At 44.9% G+C, this 20415-nt stretch overlaps 1 protein-coding gene across 1 annotated transcript in view; it reads right to left on the bottom strand.

Moving 5' to 3' along the window:
- Positions 1-851: 851 nt before the first annotated feature.
- Positions 852-20415, bottom strand: part of SCAF8 (SR-related CTD associated factor 8) — a 233620-nt gene continuing 214056 nt past the window's right edge. Inside the window, exons 22-23 of the transcript XR_012517150.1 lie at positions 14059-14149; positions 852-2219 (exon numbers count right to left, since the gene is read on the bottom strand). The gene's annotated coding sequence lies outside the window, so the exon portion shown is untranslated. The remainder of the gene's footprint in view (positions 2220-14058; positions 14150-20415) is intronic.

Genomic DNA, 20415 nt, shown 5'->3' on the forward strand with positions numbered 1-20415 from the left:
CCCGCCTCAACCTCCCAAAGCGTTTGGATTACAAGTATGAGCCACTGTGCTCGGCTGTATAAAAAATTTAAAAATAAGGCCAGGCGCGGTGGCTCACGCCTGTAATCCTAGCATTTTGGGAGGCCAAGGTGGGTGGATTACCTGAGGTCAGGAGTTCGAGACTAGCCTGACCAATATGGAGAAACCCCATCTCTACTAAAAATACAAAATTAGCCGGATGTGGTGGTGCATGCCTGTAATCAATGCTGCTCGGGAAGTTGACGCAGAAGAATCACTTGAACCCGGGAGGCAGACGTTGAAGTGAGCCAAGATTGCACCATTGCACTCCAGCCTGGGCAACAAGAGCAAAACTCTGTCTCAAGGAAAAAAGGAAAAAGAAAAAGAAAAAAATAATAATTATCCAGAAATGGTGGCACATGCCTGTAGTCATAGCTACTCAGGAGACTGAGGCGGGAGGATCACCTGAGCCCAGGGAGGTTAAGGCTGCAGTGAGCTGTAATCACACAATTGCACTCCAGTCTGGGTGAGAGATGACTGGCAGAACAAGACCCTGTCTCAAACACACACAAAAAAACAACAATAACAATAAAAAAAAATAAGGTAACACAAGTAAGGCATTTACTAGATTCCCCAGGCCTATAACAAGTACCCTTTTAAAAAATGTTAACATCATTAATGTTTAAGTATCAAATTCTTCAAATTTTCCAAAATTACAAGTGGGCTTTATATGTAATTTACTATATATATATATATATATATATATATATATATATATATGAAACTCTGAGAACTCACAAGGGTTTTGAAGGAGGTGATTTTTCAGTTTTAAAATAAACTGGCCCATATGGGCTTTCAAAAATTGCACTGCAAATTAAAAATAAATAAAGTCCTTAAAATGGCCTATTAAAAAAAATGTCCTGCTATGTCCTGGAGTTCCCAATTTTCTCTGTAGAAGTTAGAATCATTTATAAAAATTAAATGCAACTGTGCCCTAAATACCAATATATCTCCCACACATAGGTTTTTATACTTTCTCAGCCGTCTAGTTAGTCTGTTTGTGAAAAGCTTCCTTAATTATATGAAATTAGTCATGTACCATGTAAAGAATGCACCAGAAAAAAGCAGTCAGGATTTCCATTCCACAGGAAATTTTCTGAAAGGCCTGAGATCAGAAACAGGAAATAAACGCAATAAAGCAAGCCACTGCTCACCATAAGCAGACTCTTGTGTGGCTCGTATGGTCTCTCCGCAGCCAGAGAGGGGGCTGCACACTCCATCGCGTTCTAGCAGCACTGTTTCCTCCCTTTTCACGGACACAACAGTTTGTCTTATGAAGTAATTATTAGTTCACATTTCTGCTGACCATCTGGGGAAAATGTTTCAAGCTGCTCCTTTGCACAGGAGACATTCCCTCCTGCTCCTAGAGTCACACGTGTGGTTTAGCTCACTGTAAAACTTGCACTGCAAATTCTTTGGATGTTACTCTGTGCAAATAATGAAATAAAAACCAGTTTTGTTGCGTGTTGTTCTAATTCAGTTGATGACCACATGGAAGGTTCTAGTGATGGAGAAATGCATGTAGAAGACCGGACAGATCCTTTTAGACATAAGGAAGCAAAACAGCCAGGTGTGGTGGCTCACGCCTCTAATCCCAGCACTTTGGGAGGCTGAAGCTGGTGGATCACCTCAGGTCAGGAGTTTGAGACCAGCCTGGCCAACATGGCAAAACCCCATCTCTATTAAAACTACAAAAATTAGCCGGGTGTGGTGGCTTATGCCTGTAATCCCAGCTACTGGGGAGGCTGAGGCAGGAGAATCGCTTGAGCCTGGGAGGCAGAGGTTGCAGTGAGCTGAGATTGCGTCACTGCACTCCAGCCTGGGTGACAGAGCAAGAATTTGTTTCAAACAAATAAAAAACAAGCATTCCCCACCGTCATTATTGTACAAAATAAAGTTTAAGAACATTACTTTCAGAGAGTTTTTATCAAAATCAGTGTAAAGGCAATCCATCAGTTGGTCAAACCAAGAAAATTCAATCTAATGTTTGGGGCTGGGAGGCTGATGTCAGGCAGGTCTATCATTAATTTTACTTAGCATCACATAGTCTCTGCCCCTAAAAGGCAATAAACAATGACATGATATACCTGTTCAATGTTCAGCCGGCTGTGCCAAGGACCTTCCTCAGGTCATTGGATTGTTCTCATTTCTGCTTTCCTCATCTGCAAAGTGAAGGGTTAGACTCAATAAACTGTAAGTACCTTTTCAGCTTGAAAAAATCATCCAACTTGTACCACCTAACTTTGTTGACATAGACACATTAAGCAGGCATCTGTAATGCTGGCCAGTAATTTTATTCTTTCCTGTCTGTGCCACCCTTCCAAATATTACACAAACATTGCACACCAGTTTAGAGGTATACGGAAAGAAGAAATAAGAGTAGCAAAACAGACACGTCTGAGGTAAATTATGTCTTCAGACTCTAGTTTTAATTATTTTTTCTTATCTTCTTCCTTCTGTTGAATAATGCTCTTCTTTCTTCTGTTATATAGTGATTGGGTCCATCATCTTTAAGGCATTTGTTTATTTATTTATTTTAATGTATTTATTTATTTTGAGACGGACTTCTCACTCCGTTGCCCATGGGGAGTGCACTGGCACAATCTCGGCTCACTGCAACCTCCATCTCTTGGGTTCAAGCGATTCTCCCACCTCAGCCTCCCAAGTAGCTAGAACTACAGGCACACAACATCACGCCCATCTAATTTTCCTATTTCTGGTAGAGACAGAGTTGGCCAGGCTGATCGCCCTCCTCGGCCTCCCAAAGTGCTGGAATTACAGGCGTGAGCCACCACACACGGCCCGTTTGTTTATTTATTTATTCATTAATTCAACACTTAGGAGTGTGCAGTATATTCCGGCATAAGGTTGACTGTTGAGAATGTGGAAATGTACAAACACCTTGACCTCATGTGGTTTTCCCTCTAAGAAAATCTATGTTTACTCCAAACAGTTCATTCACAGCATTTTCTAGTCTTCTGCTTCTGAAAGGATGATGTAGACAACATTTTTAAAACATAAAGGCCAGGCCAGCACTTTGGGAGGATGAGGCAGGCAGATCGCCTGAGGTCAGGAGTTGGAGACCAGCATAACCAACATGGAGAAATCCTGTCTCTACTAAAAATACAAAATTAGGCTGGGTGCGGTGGCTCACACCTGTTAATCTCAGCACCTTGGGAGGCTGAGGAGGGCAGATCACTTGAGGTCAGAAGTTCGAGACCAGCCTGGCCAATGTGGTGAAACCTCGTCTCTACTAAAAATACAAAAAATTAGCTGGTCAAGGTGGCACACACCTGTAGAGCAGTGGTGCAATCTTGGCTCACTGCAACCTCTGTGCCCTGGGCTCAAGCGATTCTCTTGCCTCAGCCTCCCAAGTAGCTAGGACAACATAGGATAACAGGCATCTGCCACGCCCAGCTAATTTTGTTTGTTAAATATGCATATTTCTGGCCAGGTGTGGTGCTGGGGAGTATGTAATCCCAGCTACTCAGGATGCTGAGGTGTGAGAATTGCTTAAACGGGGGAGGCAGAGGTTGCAGTGAGCCCAGATTGTGCCACTGCACTCCAGCCTGGGTGACAGAGTGAGACTTTGTCTCAAACAAACAAAAAATGCTTATTTCTGGCCCCACTTCCTGAGATTCTAATTCTGTGGGTCTGAAGCAAAGGTAAAGAATCTGAATTTTGACAAGCACGTCCAGATGATTTGGATGCAGAAACTGAACTCTGAGAAACAGGGTCTTAAAGCATCTCTGCTCCACCCAGACCCACCCTCCGGGAACAGGAGTGGAAAGCACCACTGACAGACAGGTGGAGCTGCCGAGGTGAAGTCCGACACCTGCGAGTATCATGTGTGTATCATGCTTTGAAGAATACCTCTGTAGCATTGCTATTAGAATAACAGATACACCATTATCAGTAATGGCATGCTGGTGAAAAGTGCTGTATTCAAATCATTTATTTTTCTAAACTGTTTCATGCTTTGCTAAAGTCAAGTTCATTTCTCAAAAGCAAGCTAAATGCCATACTCTTAACTGTAGAGGCTGGGCACAGTGGCTCAGCACTTTTGGAGGCCAAGACGGACAGATCACTTGAGGTCACGAGTTCCAGACCAACATGCCAAAACCCCCATTTCTACTAAAAATACAAAAATTCCTGGGACGTAGTGATGGGAGTCTGTAATCCAGCTACCAAGGAGGCTGAGAGGGGAGAATTGCTTGAACCTGGGCAGCGGAGGTTGCAGTGAGCAGAGATCAGGTCACTGCACTCAAGCCTGGGTGACAGAGCAAGACTTGTCTTAAAAAAAAAAAAAGAAAGAAAGAAAGAAAGAAATGCCTTGAGGAAAAGGGGCCAGGTTGGTCTGGTTCTGCTCACAACTGTATTCCTAGCACCTACACTTGCTTTGCACATAATCGGTCTAGGATAAATGCATATATAAATGAATTCAATAAAAAAATGAAATAGTATGAACATTTGGATAATGCGTCTGTGCAGGGGAATGTCAAATTCTTTTTTTTTTTTTTTCAGACCATGAACTGTGTTCCCACCCAAATTCTTGGCCATTAGAACATTGATCAATCCTTTATTGGAAAAGTGATCACTTGTATGTTTAAGAATGAGTCAACTACAAGTCTACACAGAAATGGAAGATGAGAAATCTGATGCTTTAGAGGAAATTTGGCCTTTCTTCCTAGGATCAGTCTATACATCTGAATTCCCAATTTTCCACTACTCTAAACCACAAGTTTCTTCAAGGCTCAGTGTATTTTAATTAAACTCCAGTAACAAGCACAGCCTTTCTAAACTTCTTACTGGTTCACACCACTGTGCTTCAAAGCAGGGTTTAAAGAAAACAGTGAGGAGGGAATAATATTCACCAACTCATTAGAAGTTCGCATTATACTAATGCAAAACAGAACCACAGAAGAGCGGGGTTGAGTTAGATCCTGAGTTCATTCAACAGCACTTGATAGTGTCATTGCCCTTCAGGATTGGTGTTTTCTTCCTTTATTTCCCTGTTTTCTATTCACAAAGTAAAGCTCTGTCCATGTGACTCAGCCTATGAAAATGCTTAGCTTGGCAATCAACAGGGGTATTCCCCATGCAGGCCTTAGCGAACGTCCAGGAGAAACAAGAAGGCCAGCCCTTGCACCCCCTTTCCCCATGTGCCCTCTGTAGAGGGTCCCAACGGTCCTTGCCAATGGCCACAGTGGAAGGTGGAGGCTGGAAGGTAAAGCCGTGCAGAGCTCAGCCTTGCCCAGAGAGGCAGCTAGAAAACCAGATGGGATTTTTCTGGGAAACTGCCTTTTCTTTCCTTCATTTCTTCTTTTTCTTTCTTTCTTCCTCCCTCTCTCTCTTTTCTTTTTCTCCCTTATTCCCTTCCCTCCCTTCTTTCTTTTCTTTCCTTCTTTCTTCCTTTTTCTGTGGGCCCCTTGTGAGAATAACAGGATCAGCAATCTCAAAGAAATATCTAGCTAGCAAAGCTTTCTGCGGGTAACTGTGGCCTTCTCTCATGTGTCACTGTCTTGAAGTTGGCCCTTCGCTATCGGTGTAAGAGATGCAGGAAAGTTATTTTAAAAAACATAAAGAGGCCAGGTGTGGTGGCTCAAGCCTGTAATATCAGCACTTTGAGAAGCCAAGGCAGGCGAATCCCTGAGGTTGGGAGGTCAAGACCAGCCTGACCAACATGGAGAAATCCTGTCTCTACTAAAAACACACAAAAAATTAGCTGGCCATGGTGGCACATGTCTGCAATCCCAGCTACTTGGGAGACTGAGGTAGGAGAATCTCTTGAACCCAGGAAGCAGAGGTTGCGATGAGCTGAGATCCCACCATTGCACTCCAGCCTGGGCAATAAGAGTGAAACTCTGTCTCAATAAATAAATAAATAAATACATACATAAATACATAAAAGCATAAAGAAACAAAGAGAAACTTAAAAAATGAACCCTCACTATGATAGCCGCATGTCCCATTAATCTGAAAAGCATCACCTCACCCGATGGGAACCTGCAGAGTGTGTGACCTGCCACCCACAGTATCATGTATTGGCCTCGGCCACCAAGAGAATCTTGGTTCAGGACATTGAGCCATCATTATCCTTGAAATATATGCTGCGGAATGACTTTTGGACTCTGAACACAATTATAATATTCACCAAGTCTGCCAAGTTTACCACAAGAAAAAAAATGTAGTTTAAATATTAAACAACTCAGGCTGGGTACAGTGGCTCACACCTGTAATCCTAGCACTTTGGGAGGCCGAGGCAAGCAAATCACCTGAGGTCAGGAGTGCGAGACCAGCCTGACAAACATGATAAAACCCCATCTGTACTAAAAATACAAAAATTGGCCAGGTGTGGTGGCTAATGCCTGTAATCCCAGCTACTCGGGAGGCTGACGCAGGAGAATCGCTTGAAGCCGGGAGGCAGAGGTTGCAGTGAGCCGAGATTGTGCCATTGCACTCCAGCCTGGGCAACAACAGCAAAACTCCATGTCAAAAAAAAAAAATAAATAAAATAAACAACTCGATTTCTTGGCCAATCCCCTCCTAAAGTAGACCAAGAAATTCATTTGCAATGTGCAACCATTCATTTCACAAACAAGAGAGTGTTTCCGTGAAGGGGTCTCAAAGGTTATTCACCCCAGTAACAATACAGTCCCCATGGAAGCACCTTTGGGAACTGGATGGCTGCATTCCAGCCACAGAGTCATAAAGTTTAAAGTCCAGGAAGTGAGTTGATATCTCCATTTTAGTGTGCTGTTTTCAAATCCCCAGGTCAGCATTTGCTGGAGAGTTTTAAAGGAGAATTCAAGGAGATTTGGAAGAAGCTGCAGGCTTGCTGCCTTTCAGGTGTTCCAGAGTCACTCTGCTCCTGAGTGTACATCTCGAATCATCCACAGTGTCCCCATGCTGCTATCTGTGGATAAGTGCATTGATTTGTGGTAGGTAAATGCCAAGCACTCAATCCAGGAAATTGTCATCTGAATGATTTACACACATGCCCTGAGCCCCATCGGGCACAAAGAGATGGATGCTTTGCAAGTAAATCTTGCATGCATTAACATTAATTTAAAATAATCCAAGTTGGCAGTCAAAAGCATAGTTTTCAATAAGCAGCCAACTTTTCTTCTATTAAATCTTAAGGAGACTATATTACCAACCTCTGGGAAACAGTATTTGCAAGAAGCTGAACTTGAGTAGGTTTAAGAATTTAGCAGTGTTAAGCTGCCTGCCACAAACGTATGAAGTCCACGTGTACATGTGTGACCAGCACATCAGCCCATCAGAGCTCCTCTGGCCCCCACAGCTGTCTCTGTCCAAACACAACCATCAAGAGTAATCAGACTGCTCTGATAATGACGCCATCCTGAGAGGGGGACTGAGGAGCGCTGCAGGTACAGAGGGCAGGTTCAAATTCTATGCAGAAGGAACCTGGACCGTGTGCTCTTGGAGATCGGAATCCAGTGAGACAATTAGATGGTGTAAGTGAGAGTGTCAAGTAACAGTGGGTGGCCATGTGCCAGAAGATTGGACAGAACGGTGAAGAAGGAGAGAGCAATGTGATGGTGGGAACAGGGAAGGTGAGACAGAGGTGAGCTAGGCTTACCCTAAGCCAAGCAAAGGCCAAGGACCTGGAGAGGAGGGGGTGTTATATCAAAGGGAAAGTGTTATATACTAACAATGCTGGCCAGTGAAGGGTTGAGAGCTATGAGAGGCACTGAAGGGAGCAAAGGCTGAAACAGAAGTCATGATGGGATGTAGAGCTCCCTGAAGGTCAGCTGGGAGTGCCTGTTCTCTACTGGAAAGCTTAGAGACCAGAGGTCTCAGAAGGAGGGAGGAGAAGAAGCCAATGTTTTACAAGGATGAGCACAGAGGCTGTGCTCTGTAGGAAGGAGGAGTGCCAGCCCGGCAGTGGACACGCCTTCGGGATGCTGCTGACCTCTGGGTCCCTGGGCTCAGTGATGGGTGGGTCTTCCCAACTCTGCTCAAGATCACCACTGGAATATGGGAAGAAGATACCAGAATTTTGATTTTGGCCAAGTGCAGTGGCCACTCCTGGCCATTATCTCACTCCTGTAATACCAGCACTTTGGGAGGCCAAGGCGGGCTGATCACTTGAGGTCAGGAGTTTGAGACAAGCCTGGCCAACATGGTAAAACCCCATCTCTACTAAAAATACAAACAAACAAACAAATTAGCTGGGCGTGGTGGTGTCTGCCTATAGCCCCAGCTACTCAGGAGGCTGAGGCTGGAGAATTGCTTGAACCCAGGAGGTGGAGGTTGCAGTGAGCTGAGATCATGCCATTGCACTCCAGCCTGAGCGACAAAACTAGACTCCATCTCAAAAAAAAAAAAAGTATGTGATATGTAAACAATAAAAAATTGGGAGAGTGGATTATATCTCAAATAAACTTTAAAAATGGGGGGAGCAGATGCAAATATATTTGGTTAATGTGCATGAACAGAAGAGTTTGGGGGAAAATACTTTACATGTAGGGGCCTGAACTAACAGTGCTGGCTGGTGAAGAGTCAAGAGCTACAAGATGAAAAAGAAACTCCGTGAGCCGGGGTGGGGAGGTGCAGGAATTGGAAGGAAGAATGGTATGTACACCATCTCTAGGGTGTTTCATCTGGGGAATCAGGAGAGATCTCTCTATCCCTGTCAGACATAAGGATGGTGGGAGTTGATCCCACAAGATGGGCTGGAGACCCCAAGACCAATGGTCCCTGTGGAAGGCCCTCCAAACCAGAAGGGAAAGTGTCAGAAGAGGGGAAAGAAAAATGGGAAATTTAGTATCCCAGAGGTCAAGGGAAGGGAGACCTTGAAGGGGACAGGGTGGACAGCAGGATGAGGGAGCTCAGATGGAATGACCCTGAGAAATGCCTCTTGGAATTTCACAAGAAAGTCACTGAAGACGTCTTAGAAAGGGCTTCAGTAGAGAGGAGAGTGTGGATGCCGGACTGCAGGGGGTTAAGAAGGGAACGAGTGGAGAGGAAATGAAGGCGGTGGGTCGTGTTTAGTTTTCAACTATTAAAATGTCAGGGTCAAAGTCAGAACTGCAGGGGTGGGAGGGTGTAATGTGAAGCTTTTCCTTTCATCTGGGACCCCAGAGGAATTCTGCATTGCTACTTTAACAGTAATAAGTGGTAACTGCAGCTGGGGCGGTGGGACACGGTGTGGGAGATGGTGAGGCCATCAGGTACCCAGTCCTGTCCCAGAACCTTCCACAGGGCTCAGGTTTGGTCTGTGAGTTTGTGTGTAGTAGAAAATATAAGGGAGCTCGGGCTGGACACAGTGGCTCACACCTGTGGTCCCAGTACTTTGGGAGGCCAAGGCGGGTGGATCATGAGGTCAGGAGTTCAAGACCAGCCTGGCCAACATGGTGAAACCCTGTCTCTACTAAAAATACAAAAATTAGCAGGGTATGGTGGTGGGTGTCTGTAATCCCAGCTACTACTCAGGAGGCTGAGGCAGAGAATTGCTCGAATGCGGAGGTTGCACTGAGCCAAGATCATGCCACTGTACTCCAGTCTGGGTGACAGAGTGAGACTCCGCCTTAAAATAATAATAATAATAATGTAAGAGAAGTCTAATTTTATGAAGTCAGAAGGGATACTTAATTCTCAAATCCATACGTGATTAGAAGTCTGAAAATTTCTCCCAAATATTGCATCCTATTTGATACTTTAATGTCAGAAGATCTGAATAGAAATAAGTGGTAGGAAGAACTGAACTCATTGGATGTCGGTATCAGACTCTCATCCACAAGCAGCTGGACATCTGGTCCCCTCAGGTGAGACGTCTGCAGAGGTGACCAAGGTTTTTGACTCTTCTGATGGGTCTCTGGATACCTGTGAGATACCACTCCAGTATTTTGGCTTTGCCCACGTACAAAATTGTTTGCTATCCCTTTGACAAGAGTGAAAATAAGTTCAAAGTCACATGTGAGAACTAATTAATGCTTTTAAAATTCTTTGAGAGCTACAGATGAAAGGAGTGATTTCAGTGCAGAATATTATCATCTGCTAACGATGGAGTACATTGAACAAACCAGATTCTCCCAGAGAAGAACTGATATCCTAGGAATAAAATCAGTAATTTGTTTGATTGGGTGTCTTTCTTTCCTTCTTTTCTTTCTTTCTTTCTTTTTTCTTCTTCTTTCTTTCTCTCTTTTTTCTTTCTTCTTTCTTTCTCTCTCTTTCTTTCTCTTTTTCTTCCTTTCTCTCTCTCTTTCTTTCCTTTCTCTCTTCCTTTTTTTTTCGGACAGTGTTGGTTAGGTGACTGCCTTCTTCACTCCCCCCCCTTCCTTTTTCAGACAGGGTCTCGCTCTGTCGCCTAGGCTTGAGTGCAGTGGCACAACCACAGCTCACTGCAGTCTCTACCACCTGGGCTTACACAATCCTCCTGCCTTAGCTTCCCAAGCAGCTGAGACTACAGGTACATGCCACCACGCCTGGCTAATGTTTATATTTTTTGTAGAGACAAGTTCCCACTATGATGCCCAGGCTGGTCTCAAACTCCTAAGCTCAAGCGACCTGCCGGTTTCAGCATCCCAAAGTGCTAGGATTAGAGGCGCAAGCCACTGTGCTCAGCAAAAGTCAGTAATTTTGAAAGCTGCCTTACATATACTAGATGAAAGGCAATGATTACTGATAATTCTTCAGTAGCTGTTCTTTCCATTTCCAGAACTATCTTAGTAGCTCACATCCTTGGACACCCGTGGGCCTCATACAGGATATTAGCATCCGCCTCATAGACTCACAGACTCTCAGGGGTGGAGGGGTCCTGGTGCTTTGCTCCTTAAACTCTGCATGATGTCGAGCTCAGCAGCTGCCCAGGCATGTGTCACACCTCCAGCAGGGGACACATTACCACCCATTCACCTTTTCCTCTGTCTAAATCAGCTTTAAAAGTCTCTTTTGGCCAGGAGCGGTGGCTCACGCCTGTAATCCCAGCACTTTGGGAGGCTGAGGCAGGTGGATCACCTGAGGTTGGCAGTTTGAGACCAGCCTGACCAACATGGAGAAATCCCATCTCTACTAAAAATGCAAAATTAGCCAGGCATAGTGGCACATGCCTGTAATCCCAGCTACTCAGGAGGCTGAGACAGGAGAATTGCTTGAACCCTGGAGGCGAAGGTTTTGCTGGGCCGAGACTGCACCATTGCACTCCAGCCTGTGCAATGAGGGCAAAACTCCATCTTGGAAAAAAAAAAAAAATCTCTATTACCCTCTTCTGCATCTCTGCAAGCAGAGGCACATTTTAGGCGACTGCTGTCCTAAATCTCCTCTCATATTCACCCCTGGTCATTCACATCTCTCTTCCTATATTTTTTGCACATCCTTTAAAAATCTTATGCCACTGGCAAGGCTCCAGATTTTCTGCAGTAATGACAAACTTTTTTTTTTTTGCCATCGAGTGCTAGGCTGACGAGGGCCTTTTTTGATCAATGGAATCTGATGTTATATTGTCATTACTGACTCAGGCAAATCACGAACTGCTAGTACCAGTGAGTGCAGCTGGTAAGAATCAAGTAATGATGGGGCCAGGTGTGCTGGCTCAGGCCTGTAATCCCAACACTTCGGGAGGCCAAGGCGGGCGGATCACCTGAGGTCAGGAGTTTGAGACAAGCCTGGTCAACATAGTGAAACCCTGTCTCTACTAAAAATACAAAAATTAGCCAGGCGTGGTGGTGGGCACCTACGGTCCCAGCTACTCGGAAGGCTGAGGCAGGAGAATCACTTGTACCCAGGAGTGGAAGGTTGCAGTGACCAAGATCGCAACACTGCACTACAGTCTGGGCAACAGAGTGAGACCCTTTATCAACAAAATAAAAAGTAATGATGGGGCCTAGGGCTGGCTGTGGTCCAGGCCTTGGCTCTTTGCTGCCAGATGGTCCTATAGACTTGCTATGCCTTGGGTGATGGGGAGAGGGGCATAGTGTGGTTGGCTTAGCACAATCACAACACGGATCCCTGGAAAAACAGGAGCATCCACACAAGGGATACCTGAGGCTGGAGGTCTGCCAGGGAGAAAAGGTGATGACAAAGAAAGATAGGAGGAGAGCTGGGTTCGGTGGCCCATGCCCACAATCCCAATACTTAGGGAGGCCGAGGCAGGAGGATTGCTTCAGCCCAAGAGTTCAAGACCAGCCTGGGCAACATAGCAAGATTCCATCTCTACAAAAAATAAAAAATTAGCGGGGCATGGTGCCTCATGCCTGCAGTCTCAGCCACTTGGGAGGCTGAGGCTGCAGTGAGCCATGATCATGTGACTGCACTCCAGCCTGGGAGACAGAACGAGACCCTGTCTCAACAACAACAAAAGAAAATAGGAGCTATAAGAAATGGGGCTTCATGGAACTACATCTTGGCAAAGGGACAAGAGGGAGAGTGAGGCGCAAAGATGAAGTGGCAGGCTGGCACATACCTGCCTATGTTCCCTGGGCTCAGATGCTTGGGTGAGGGAGAAACCCCAAGCGGGCTGCTGTGGGGTTTGTGTCTAATACTAAGGGCTCAAGGTGCACACCCACAGAATCTCATTTAGGGTTCAAAGAGGTAAGAAAAGGAACCACATGCGAACCCACAGTGTGAGTTTGGCACACACGAAAAGATATGCCCACATGTTTACCCTCTCAAATTTTAAAGGGCAAATTAGGAGGCTGGTTCTAATAACATGGCAATAAAACATCAAGTGTCTGTACTACCATCTCTCAGCAGGCATGGGAAAATGGGGCAGCCACTAATATACGAGAAAGTAATAGATGGAGGAACCATCCAGAAACAGTTTCAAGGCCACAGAATTTTTCTTCTTATCCACAACGAAGTCTCAAGAATGCAAGGCCATGGGCACAGGCTGGAAAACTGCACAGAAATGACGTTCTCCTGATGTGAGAGATTCCCATGGCAGCATCAGTTCACAGAGGTTTCACCTCCAATTTCTCTGTGGAGGGTTGTACAGGAAGCAGCTGAGTGGAACTCTTGAAATTAGAGCATGAGGCTGGGCGCGGTGGCTCAGCTTGTAATCCCAGGACTTTGGGAGGCCAAAGCAGGTGGATCATGAGGTCAGGAGATCGAGACCATCCTCACCAACATAGTAAAACCTCATCTTTACTAAAAATACAAAAAAATTAGCTGGGCGTGGCGGTGCGTGCCTGGAGTCCCAGGTACTCACAAGGCTGAGGCAGGAGAATCGCTTGAATCTGGGAGGCAGAGGTTGCAGGGAGCCAAGATCGAACCACTGCACTCCAGACTGGGCAACAAAGCGAGACTCTGTCTCAAAAAAAAAAAAAAAAAAAAAAAAATCAGTATTTTTACCAATAACAAGAAGTTTTGGTTTCCGGTTGTTTCTTGTTTTTTGTTTTTGGAATAGTTGGGGTTGCACATGAGTTTTATTTTAGGTGGAAGATGGTGAAACTAGACCAGGAAAAGGAGACCTATAGCAAGGTTAACGTAATGGGCAAAGACGAGCAATGGAGAGTAAGTGAGTTAGAAGGCGGCTTCTTTCTTTACGTATTTATTTTATTGAGACAGAGTCTCACTTTGTTGCCCATGCTGGACTGCAGTGGTGCTATCTCGGTTCACCGCCACCTCCACCTCCCGGGGTCAAGCGATTCTCTTGTCTCAGCCTCCTGAGTAGCTGGGATTACAGGTGCCCACCATCATGCCCAGCTAATTTTTTTCTGAAACTTTTCCGAGGGAGCTTAGCCTTTCCCGTTAAACCACTTATTATCTAATTTTCCTTTCCATAGAGTCTCCGCAGGGGCAATGCGGAGAAGGAGCCGGTGAGCAGCTTCCACATCGTCAAGCTGGTAGTGAAGAGCTGCACTTGGAACCTCACCACACCAAGCACCTCGCTCCTCACCTCTGAGAAAATCTCGGCTTTAAGGCCAAGGTAGCTAGCGGAGTCTGACACAGGAGAGATGTTCCAAATCTCCCTGCTAACCTCAGGGCAGCCTGCTCATTGGGAACTTCCAAAGACAAATATAATTCACTACTGACCTGCTTAAACTTAATCCAGATCGCTGAAGACGAAAGACTTCATATTCTGCTAGAAGCTTCGAAGCTCCAGTATCTTCTGAGTCATTCTGTGCTAGAAGAAAACAACAAATAGACTTGTTACATTACCCATTGGTGAGTGATCAATCGACAACATTCAATGAGAAGTTCCCGTTGCATAGATAAGATGAGTCACAATGCAAAACAAACTATGATGATGATTCACGCAAAATCCTGGTTTTTGAGCTTTTATTCACACAAGTAACAGCTAACCTGACTCTTCACTGGCTCTAAGGTCGGCGAAAGCATCATCTGATCTTTCTACATGATAGTAGCAAGAAATAAATTATAGAGAAAATTTTGGAGGCATTGCATTTGATTAGACTCTGCAACTGAGATGTGTTCATTGAAATGTTAATCTCCTCAATGGCTAATACATTCCAGTGAATATGAAACAAAGGACTCCAAGCTTCATATTTTAGGGTCACAGAACTTTGGAGATGAATGGGATACTCCTTCTCAAAGATGAAAAAATGAGATCCAGGGAGGCAGTCCCACCACAATGTCACAGCCAGTTAATGACCAAGTCAGAAGTTCATCAAGCAGGGCTGTCTGCTACATCGGACTTAACTTCGGTTCACAGTTTTGAAATAACGGCTCTTATGAAGGCTTTTGATTCACAAAACACTCCAAATTTCATGCTGACTTTAAACTTTTTATGGATTTATTTATTTATTTATTTATTTATTTATTTATTTTGAGATGGAGTCTCACCTTGTCTTCCAGGCTGGAGTGCAACGGCGTGATCTTGGCTCATTGCAACCTCCGCCTTCCAGGTTCAAGGGATTCTCCTGCCTCAGCCTCCTGAGTAGCTGGGATTACAGGCACCTGCCACCATGCCCAGCTAATTTTTTTGTATTTTTTAATAGTAATGGGGTTTCACCATGTTGGCTAGGCTGGTCTTGAACTCTTGACCTCAAGTGATCTGCCCGTCTCAGCCTCCCGAAGTGCTGGGATTACACGCATTAGCCACTGCACCCAACCTAAACTTATTTTATAATCTTTCTAGATGTGGAAGTAATTTTCTTTTTTGCAATGAAATGCTAATAAACAGCTCAAGTCACACTTTTTCATAGAGAAATGAGTCCCCCTAGGGGGTGACAAAAAGGACTCTGCCCTATGACCTCTTACATTTTCAACCAGAGCCTGAGTTGTGTGTGCTAAGTTTCAAGAAGAAACTGCTGCCTCTGAAGGGCGATTTGCCTCTGAGCTCCACAGCGTCTTGGAAAACCTGAGGCGTCTGAGCAGGCTGGGATCTGAGGCTAATAGAGTTCAAACCTCTCACTACACTTAAAAACACTGCAGTCGGCCGGGTACCATGGCTTACGCCTGTAATCCCAGCACTTTGGAAGGCTAAGGCAGATGGATCAACTGAGGTCAGGAGTTCGAGACCAACCTGGTCAACATGGCGAAACCCCGTCTCTACTAAAAATACAAAAAATTAGCCAGGCATGGTGGCAGGTGCCTGTAATCCCAGCTACTCGGGAAGCTGAGGCAGGAGAATCACCTGAAGCCAGGAAATGGAGGTTGCATTGAGTCGAGATCATGCCACTGCACTCCAGGCTGGGTAACAAGAGCGAAAACCCTGTCTTCAACAACAACAAAAAAAGAAAAGTAAAGAAAAAAAGAAAAAAGAAACTGAATGGAGTCAAGTGGTCAATTCAAGAAAGAGCTAGGTGCCGAAATCTAGAAAGAAATGTAGGTTAATCGAGCAGCTATTGGCGCTGGGCCCTGGGACTGCTGCTGTAGGTGCATGATCTCATTCTTTTCACAGTGGCTCCCCGAGTGCACATGGGCACTCCTCCATTTTACAAATACGGCACAAAGATCCAGAGAGGCTGAGCTCTTCAATTCAGTTAATATTGATCTGCGCATCTCCCACATACCAGGCACGGAGGTAGGTGCTGAGTATACAAAGGAGAAATAGACATGCCTCCCCTCAGCGAACATCTGAATCCAAACTCAGTTTTCTTTTCTTTTCTTTTCTTTTTTCTTTTAAGCAAATTCTTCTAGATCCTAAATCAGAACTAGAACTATGTTGTTCAAAGTGCAGCTTTCAACATATTAAAAAGGTCATGAGATTCTTTTAGTGGGTCTTGATTAGCATTAAAAATATATGTATTTACGTTTTTTTTTTTTTTTCTGAGATGGAGTTTTGCTCTGTCACCCAGGCTAGAATGCAGTGGTGCCTTCTCAGCTCATGGTAAGTTCTGACTCCTGGGTCCAAGGACTATATCTGGCCTGATTAGCATTAAAAATATATGAATGAGGTCAGGTGCGGTGGCTCAAGCCTGTAATTCCAGCACTTTAATCCCAGCACTTTGGGAGGCCAAAGCGGGTCAGAAGTTTGAGACCAGCCTGGCCAAGATGTGAAAACCTTGTCTCTACTAAAAATACAAAAATTAGCCAGGCGTGGTGGTGTGTGCCTGTAATCTCAGCTATTCGAGAGGCTGAGGCAGGAGAGTCAATTGAACCCGGAGGCAGAGGTTGCAGTGAGCTGAGACTACACCATTCCACTCCAGACTGGGCAAAAAGAGCAAAACTCTGTCTCAAGAAAAAAATTGTGTGTCTGTGTGTGTGTGTGTGTGTGTGTGTGTGTGTGTGCATATATATATATATATATATATATATATATATGAATGAACAAATAAATACAGTAGAGCAGAATAGCATAGACTACAAAATAATGTGTATGGGCCGAGCACAGTGGCTCATGCCTGTAATCCCAACACTTTGGGAGGCCGAGGCAGGTGGATCACAAGGTCAGGAGACTGAGACCATCCTGGCCAACATGGTGAAACCCCATCTCTACCAAAACACAAAAAAACTAGCCAGGCATGGTAGCGTGTGCCTGTAGTCCTAGCTACTTGGGAAGCTGAGGCAGGGGACTTGCTTGAACTAACGAGGCAGAGGTTGCAGTGAGCTGAGATCGCTCCATTGCACTCCAGCATGGTGACAGAGCAAGACATCATCTCAAAAAAAAGAAAAAAAGAAAGAAAGAAAGAAAGAAAGAAAGAAAGAAAGAAAGAAAATAGTGTGTACATAGTAAAGGTAAGGAAACTCACAAGGACACATGTCTATGTATCTATAACAATCACATAAACCTCTGTGTGTACTGGTTTGCAGTGTAAACTATCTTTCCTTTCGTAGGCCATGGCAGAAAAAACGTGTGAAATCTCTTTAGTTAAAGTGACAAGTGCACTATTAGAGGCTCATACAAAATGGTGAGGGCCAAGAGGAGGGAGTGTCTGCCTAGGGACTAACTAGCATGTAGCTAGAGTGAAGTGGTACAATTGTGGTTTGTCACCAAGAGAAGTCTCTTAAAGGTGAGATGCCCAAATTGAATTCCCAGAGCTAGAAAGAGCTGGAGAAGAACTGGTAGACAGTTTTAGGGATGAGAGAGGAAAACAGAGTCAGAGCTCCTTTCCCTTGTAAGCTGGGACATGGGGTGGGCACCCATCAGGCCATGAGGAAGCACCATGACACCATGAGAGTGCCAGACTCAAGAAGATGGAACCCCCAATTCCAGCCCTAATTGCTAGAACTGTGGGGGCTGTCAGAAATCTACAAGCACTGGCTAGGTCTGGAAGGAACTTCCTACCATCCCACTGCCAAAAGAGTACAGGAGAGCATCAGAGTCTGGAAGGCCAGGAGGTTAAGGAGTCAGACTCAGGACCCTTCAAACTATCTTAATCCCGAGAATGGAGCCTCTTTTGGGATGGCAAGTTACTGTGGTCTCCCTTATCAGGATATAGTTATTAAATTTTCTGTTACTTTAATAAAACTTCCTTCAGACATCTTCTGGGTACCATGTTGATAAGTTGAGGATTCAGGGCAATCTACTAGACTGTGACATGTACACATTCTGTCAGGTTTCTGAGTATGGATTCAAGGCAAGAGAGAAAAGGTCCACCCACAGTGACCTGTGTCACCCATTCATACTGTAAGGCTCTCCGACGTGTGGTATGCAAAGACGTGGCCGTGACAAGGAGCTCGGGGCAGTCATATTTTGGTGACTTGGTTATTGCATATTTATCTGTTTTTTTTCTCTCTCTCTCTCTCTTTTTAGATAAAGTCTCGCCCTGTAGCCCAGGCTGGAGTGCATTGGTGCGATCTTGGCTCACTGCAACCTCTGCTTCCCAGGTTCAAGCCATTCTCCTGCCTCAGCCTCCTAAGCAGCTGGGATACAGGTGCCTGTCACCAGGCTCGGCTAATTTTTTGTATCTTTAGTAAAGACGGGTTTTCACCATATTGGCCAGGCTGGTCTTAAACTCCTGACCTCAGGTGATCCACCCGCCTCAGTCTCCCAAACTGCTGGGATTACAGGCATGAGCCACTGCACCTGGCCTACATATTTGTCTGTTAACAAGCCGTAATATAAGATTACATCAAGATACATTATCTTATCCATGATTCATCCAGATTTTCCCCATATAGAATAATGATGATGACGACAAGAACTGGAAACTACCCGAAATAATCAGCCTTAGAAACATATAGAAAAATAACCAGATATTTATGTTTTGTTTCTTTGCCCATTGTGTGTGTCAGACTGTACAAATAACAGGGTCTCTAACAAGTTCTCCTTCACTATAGGTTATGGCTAAGCAGAGAACACTAGAGTATGTTGAAATAGAATAATTAGGGCACGATTTTTGTTTTTGTTGAGATAGGGTCTCCCTCTGTCGCTTTGACTGGAGTACAGTGGTGCAATCACGGCTCAGTGCAGCCTCTATCTCCTGGTTCCATTAAGCCTCTCACCTGAGCCTCCAGAGTAGCTGGGACTACATGCATGTGCCACCAGGCCTGGCTAGTTTGTGCACTTTTTTGCAGAGACAGGGTTCCGCCATGTTGCCCAGGCTGGCCTCAAACTCCTGGGCTCAAGCAGTCCACCTGCCTTGGCCTCCTGAAGTGTTAGGATTACAGGCATGAGCCATGGCACTTAACCAGGGCATGATTTTTTATCCCTTTTAGAAACACATGTAATAGTTCATGTGAAAATGCTTCATGAACCAAAAGGTATCCTGTAAGTATTCACCACTTTCATTATTATCAATGCTAATAAATTATTTTCAAATAAAAAACTAAAAGTAACACACCTGTAACCCTAGCACTTTGGGAGGCCGAGGTGAGAGGATTGCTTGAGTCCAGGAGTTTGAGACCAGCTTGGGCAACATAGCAAAACCCTGTCTCCATTGTTTTTACCAAAAAAATTAAATTAAATTAAAATTAAATAAATTAAAAGTAAATGAAATCGTATTCATTGTTTCCTGATTGTGGGGTTTTGCAGACATCTTAATTCCAAACCAAGAACTCAGGTTTAACTAACGTGTTCAAGGATCAGCATTCATAATAAGGCAGAGAGTTTAATCACAATTGTTTCTGCTCACAGAAGTGTAGGTGGACTCTGGTTACCAAGTAGGTCCTGTTATCTTCATCTGATGGATGAAGTAAGAGGAGCAGAGAAGCTAAATGACCTGCCCAGGGTCACACAGTAGTAGAACCAGAGCAGAAAGTCAGACCCTCCTGCCGCTAGAACCCTGGCTTTTTGTTCTAAGCTTGCTCACAGTTTGAGTTGTTGGTTTGCTTTTTCTTACAAAGTCATAAACCGGGCTAGGTGCGGTGGCTCACACCTGTAATCCCAGCACTTTGGGAGGCTGAGGCAGGTAGATCACCTGGGGCCAGGAGTTCGAGACCAGCCTGGACAACATGGTGAAACCCCGTCTCTACTAAAAAAGCAAAAATTAGCCGGGCGTGGTGGCGGGCTCCTGCAATCCCAGCTACTCAGGAGGCTGAGGTGGTAGAATCTCTTGAACCTGGGAGGCGGAGGTTGTACTGAGCCGAGATGGTGCCACCAGCCTGGGAGACAGATGGAGACTCCGTCTCAAATAAATAAATAAATCATAAAAAAATAAAATACGATGTTTCATATCCAAAATGCACAAGTTTTTTCAGCCGTTTCTTACTTTCAGGTTTTAGTGAAGTTCAGAGCAACTCAAAACATCCCTTCCCAGCAGGCGCAGTCAAGATAAGCCCCAGGTAAATTCTACCAAATGGCAAAGCAGAGCCAGCAGTGCCACTGACTGCAGAAAACGTGAGTCTGGGCTCCTGGCCGGTGCTGGCGAAGGCCCGTACTGTACCTCCTGGCTTCACTCCAGAGGCGAGGAAAGCAAGCACACCGCAGAGCACGCAAGCCAGGGTTAGCGATTCCAGCTCTCCAGAGTCTAACTTCACTCCTTCTTCTGTAGTTGAATACAAAACTTTGCCCTTTTCTATTTATTTGCACAGAGGGCCGTTTAA

Source organism: Saimiri boliviensis, chromosome 4 (assembly GCF_048565385.1).
Source record: "Saimiri boliviensis isolate mSaiBol1 chromosome 4, mSaiBol1.pri, whole genome shotgun sequence".
NCBI lineage: Eukaryota > Metazoa > Chordata > Mammalia > Primates > Cebidae > Saimiri > Saimiri boliviensis.